Consider the following 5658-nt stretch of genomic DNA (forward strand, 5'->3'; position numbering starts at 1 on the left):
GGCACTGGGACCCTGCTCCCTTTTGGGCATTCTGCTTCCTTGCTGCCATTTCAATCTCCTGTTTGTTGTTCTGGTTACTATTTGTTCAGTGAAACCCATCCTTCTGCCATAGCTAATTAGCCCCTAAGACCTCTCTCCCCACATTAAGGGTCTTTTCCCTTGTCTTCCTCTCTGTGGGGTTAACACTTGCCTCAAGTGATCCTGTAATTCTGCTGCAGTGTTTTATCATGTCCAGCAAAACTCCAACCATGGGAGCCACATACTTGGATAGCCAGTGATGTAGGTGAGGGCTGTCCTGGAACATCTGTCATTCATGAGTTGCAAACATGCTGCCTTCTGTACACTCTCAGTCCCATGATCTATGTCTCAATCCTAAGCAAATCACTCCTCTAATTGATCCAACCTCCTGCCCAACAGGCGGCACTATGAGTTAAAGACCACAGTTTTCTCTGATCACCCACCATTAAACATACTTTTGGCCCCCAGAAGCCTTGGGCATCTACCTCAGACAAATGATTCAATCACCCCTGCCAGAGGCACTCTCCAAACATATCCAGTTTCCGATTCCTATTAAGTCTTCTATACTTTTCCTGGAACTTTGCTATCTTGGCTGCTGTGTACTGCACTGTTTTAATGAGACTTTGCAGACTCTACCATTGAAGGTTTCATCTTTAATTAGGGGTTGTAATGTGATTTCCTCATCATCACATGTACTGCTGCTTATAGAGTCGATAGAGAGTGGGCTTTAGTCAAAGCAATTTTCCTTCCCATCCACAATTTGAGTTGGTAACTTTCTTTGAAGGTTCAGTAACAAAAATATTCCCCACTAAGCTCAGCACCAGCATGTCTGGGGTAAAAAGAGGGCTGAGGAGATCCCAAAATTGGGCACATTTGGGGTCCCTGAGGTTTGGGGGGTTCAGAGGGTACCCCAAGGATGGCAGGGATGGGCAGGTTGGAGGGGTTGGGGGTCCCAGGGCAGAGTTGGCACTGTCCGGTCTGTCCTGGGGTCCCTTGGGCGCAGGCGCAGCAGCAGGAACAGCACCCCCACCACCATGATAAATGGAATCTCTTAGGACCCAGGACCTTCCTGGGCACCTTCCATCCCAGGTGCCCTCACCCAAAATACTCCCAGAGCCCCACTTCCTGGGGGTTCTCCTCCCCTCCAGAATTCCTCCCTCAATCCCAAATCCCTGGCATCCTCCCCAGCAACAGCACCGAGGGGTCACAAATATTTATTAATTATTGGGGTGCAGCAGAACTGAGAAGGTTCCCAATAGGGTGGAGGTCCTGGGTAGGTTCCCCTGGGACTGTGAGAGTATCCCAGGGGGATGGATCATGGGTAGGGGTCCTCAGTAATCTGAGTGGTGCTGGACTAAGGAAAGAGACCTCCACCCTGGGATGGGTCCCTGAAGGGGTTGTTTGGGATCCAATGGGGGGAGTCTTTGGACTGGGTCCATGTGGGGGGCCTTGGGGAGGTGGATCCCAATTCAGATTAGGCGTGTCAGGATAGGGCCCCACCTTGAGGGACTCTATGGAGAGTTCTCAGTATGATGGTCCCATAGGAGGTCCCAGTGAGATTAGGGGTGTGAGACTGTCAGGAGAGAGCCCTAGTGTGCGGGTCCTGGCACAGGGGTCTCTGTACAGGGGCTTGGGGTGTCCCCATTCACATGCCCCCCCACTCCTTAAGTCCCCACAGGCGCCAGGCCAGCTGCAGATCCTTGGGGTACAGGGTGACTCGGTGGGCGTGCAGCGAGCACAGGTACCTATCTTCCATCAGCCGCATGCCAAAGGCCTCTGTCGCCTGTGTCCCAAAAACGGGGGGGGAGGGGTCCCCAAGGGCCCCAGCATGCCCCAACCCCCACAGTTCCCCCCGGGAGCAGTGACTCCCCCAAAACACAGCCCCAGGGGCCAGGGTCCCTCCAAATCCACCCACGGGTGGCTAGGGGAACCAAAACACCCTGCCCTGTAAATGTGTGAGGGGGGACCAACACCCAGTGACCCATCCCCATTCCCTGACAAATCCTGGAAATATGGGACCCACTCCAGCATCCAGAGGTCTCCCAGAGACCCTCTCAACATCCATGGAACCCTGTCCCAGAACCCATAAACCCCCTAGAATATCCCTCAGCTCCCATCAGACACCTCCAACAAACCTCTCAGCCCCATTCAAGCACCCGAAGACATTCCTGGATCTCCCCAGCCCACCAGAGACATCCCCAGCACCCACAGACCCCCCTGCAGCACCCCCAGACCCCCTTCCCCAATCCCCATGGAAATCTTCTCAGCACCCATGAGATCCCCCTCCATTCCCTCCCCATCCCCCTAAGCCCCCTGGACACCCCCACAACAGCTATAGGACCCCTCCAGCCCCTGTGTGACCCCCCTGCACCACGCTGGGCCCCCCGACCCCTACCTCCTGCAGTGCCAGCAGGGCCATGCGCTGCCAGCGGTAATCCAGCCCCCCGGGTGAAGAGCAGGCAGAGCTCCCGCACCTGCGGCAGCGACGGGGGCACATGAGGGCATCGGGATCACCGTGACGGGGGGACATCAGGACAACATGGAGGGGATATGAGAGCACTGGGGACACCCCAGTGGGACAAGGGGGACAGTGCCAGCACGAGGGGAGGGGCACAGGGAACACCCAACCCATGCAGACTCTGAAGGTGGTGGGACACAAGGGTGTCTTCAACCACAGAAGGACATTGGGGGATATGCAAGGATGTTGGGGGAGGACAAGCCCACCATGTCTCGAGGATGGGGAGGACAAGAATATGGGGAGGGCTGGAAAAGGGTTGAGGGGGGCCCTGGGGAAGGGGGTGGTCCTGAGGAGTCCCAGGGGGTGATTTGGGGCTCTGGGGGTAATTTGGTGAGTCTGGAGGAGGTTGGAGGGTCCCAATGGGAGTTCGGGATAGGGTCCAAGGGACGGTTGGAGGGCTTCAGGTTGGATATCAGGGGTCCCAGGATGGATTTGGGGGTTGGATTTAAAGCGGTCCTAGGGATTGTTTGAAGGGTTCCAGTAGATATCTGGGGGAGTCCTGTGGGGAGCTGAAGGGTCCCAGGGTGGATTTGAAGGCTCTGGGAAAGGTTTGCAGGGTCCAAAAGGGTTGATCTGGGGTGTCTTGGGATGGATTTGGGGGTGCCAGGAGAGGGCACCCAAAGTGGTTTGGGAGATCCCAGAGAATGTTGGAGGTCCTGGAGTGGATCTGGGGGAGGGTCTTGGAGGGATTTGGGGATCCCAAAGTAGATTTTTTGGGTATCTGACATGATCTGTGTGGTCCCAGGGGATTTTGGGAGTCCATAGGGAATGCTGGGGAGGCTCCATAGGGGAAATCGGGGTGTCTGTGGATTTTAGGGTGCAGGAGTGCTCATTTTGGGATGTGGGGGGTTCTCACCAGGTGAGCGAAGGCAGCAGGCGGGTGCTGCTCTGGCACTTGTGGATCTCCTGCAATGCCCGCTGACCCAGGCGGCGTCCGGGGGGGGGGGGAACTGAATGGGGCTCTGTGGGGACTTCAAAGGATCTATTTGGCCTGGAGGACACAGGGGGAGCTGTAGGGGTTATAAGGGGTCTATAAAGTCTGGGAAGGACATTGCAGGTGTGAGGGATCTATAGGGAGCTACAGTGATGGTCGATATAGGGGAGCTATAGGGGACAGGGATTATGGGGGTTATAGGGAACAGGGTATAGGGGGGCTATAGGGGACAGGGACTATAGAGGTTATAGGGAACAGGGTATAGGGAGCTATAGGGGACAGGGCGTGTGGGGTGGCTATAGGTGATGGGAACGTATAGGGGTATATAGGGCACAGGCTGGCGCGGGGGAGGGTCCATAAAGGGAGCGCTACAGCGGGGTCCCTAGGAGTGCTCTGGAGGGGGGCTCGATGTGGGAGGTGCATAGGGGTGTCTACAGGGGGAGTCCCCGGCCCGCACTGACTGCGTGCCCGCGGCGGGGGCGCTGGGGGCGGCCTGCGCCGTCTCAGGGTGGGCTTCGGGCGGGGCATGCTCGGGCAGTGGGGTCACGGCGAGTCCGGGCGCCGGCGGGGCTGGAGGGACCTGGCGGCCGGGGAAGGCTGGGTCGGGGCGGACCCGGTGCCCGGGCCCCTCACACCACCCCCCCGGTCCCCCCGAGCCTCTCCCTCCCGCTCCCCGCCCGTGACGTCACGCCCCTGACACGCCACCGCCGCGCCGTTCAGACCTCCTCGCTCGTGACGTCACTTTCTCCAAGGTGGCCGTGCGGTCATTAGAATAAATCTGCATGGCGCCGCCCCCGGCGCCCCGCCCCTCGCTGCTCCCGGGACAGTCTCTCGTCCTAGTGTGATCCCAGTCACTGCCCGGGTGGTTCCCGGTGCTCCCGGTCATGCGTGTGGTTCCAGTTATTCCCAGAGTGATCTCAGTATGATTCCAGTCTCCTGCCGTATGATTCTAGTGCTTTCCAGTCACCCCCAGTGTGATCACAACGACTCCTAGTATGGTCCCTGTTACACCCCAATGGTCCCAGTCAATTCCTGTTCCTACCAGAATGATCCCACCATGATCCCAGTCACTCCCAGTGTGATACCAGTTGCCCCCAGTGTGGCTTCAGACACTCCCAGTACGAACCCAGCATGATTCCAGCATCTTCCAGTTGCTCCAGTGTGTCTTCAGTTGGTCCAACCATGGTCCCAGCAGCTCCCTGTGCTTCCTTTATCCAGCGGGGGTTAGTCAAGGGTTACAACTGTCCATGAAATCCCCTGGGAGGAGCAGATTGGGAAATAAGTGAACCCATGGTGACCCAGGTGGGCTCTGGCTCTTGAGGGCATTGCCTCACAGACCTCCCAGTTTACCCCAAATCTTCCCAGTGGCCCACCATACCACTCATTTGACACCATCAAGCCTCCTAGTTGCCCCTAGTTGTCCACCCAGGTCACCCAGCTGCCCCTCAGTTGTCCAAGTGGGCCATTACACCCCCAATTTGACACCATCAAACCTCCCAGTTTCTAACACTAGACTGTGATGAATAAATCCTTCAGAGAAAGTTTTACCCTGTCCCCATTCCTGCTTCTGTCTTTGCTCCCGATTCAGCTCCCCGCTCCTGTCCCTGCGGGACAGCTGCTGCCTCTGGTCCCGTCCCCACTCCTGCCCTGTCCCTGCTCCCTGCTCCTGTCCCTGTGGGACTGCAGCCGATCCCGATCCTGATCCCGCTCCCCTTCCTGTTCCTGAGGCCGATCCCGACCCCATTCCTGTTCCCATGGGAGGGAGGAGGATGCTGCCCGTGGCTTCAGCCCTGCACTGGGATCCCGGGCAGGGCAAGTGGTTTCACAGGGATAAAAAAATTCCAAGGCACATCCCCTGGAGAAAGTTCTACAGCAGTGAAAGTTGTGTGTTTTTATAAATGTTCCGGTCTGTAATGTTAATTGTTAATGTTAAGTTCTTGGCCTCACCCTGTTTTTGGCCCCAATTGTCTTACCCCATATCCCTTTCCCCTCGTGTCGGGTTAATGCCCTTGCTGCCTCCCTAAAATGGTGCCTGTGACAGAGGAGGAGGAGTGACATCAGTGAAGTACATGCAAGTGAAAGAGCGCAGAGAATGCTGGGACACCATTCAGAGCTGAAACCCCTAAAATAACCAGCCCAAATAACATCTAAGACTGAAAATAGTGTTTCACAGCTGGGAAAAATAACG

The 5658-nt window shown here is 56.8% G+C and overlaps 1 pseudogene; it reads right to left on the bottom strand.

Annotated features, from left to right (window-relative positions):
- Window positions 1-202: 202 nt before the first annotated feature.
- Window positions 203-4356, bottom strand: LOC130265959 (histone H3-like centromeric protein A; annotated as a pseudogene).
- Between the last annotated feature and the right edge of the window lie 1302 nt (window positions 4357-5658).

Source organism: Oenanthe melanoleuca, unplaced genomic scaffold (assembly GCF_029582105.1).
Source record: "Oenanthe melanoleuca isolate GR-GAL-2019-014 unplaced genomic scaffold, OMel1.0 S001, whole genome shotgun sequence".
Classification (NCBI taxonomy): Eukaryota; Metazoa; Chordata; class Aves; order Passeriformes; family Muscicapidae; genus Oenanthe; species Oenanthe melanoleuca.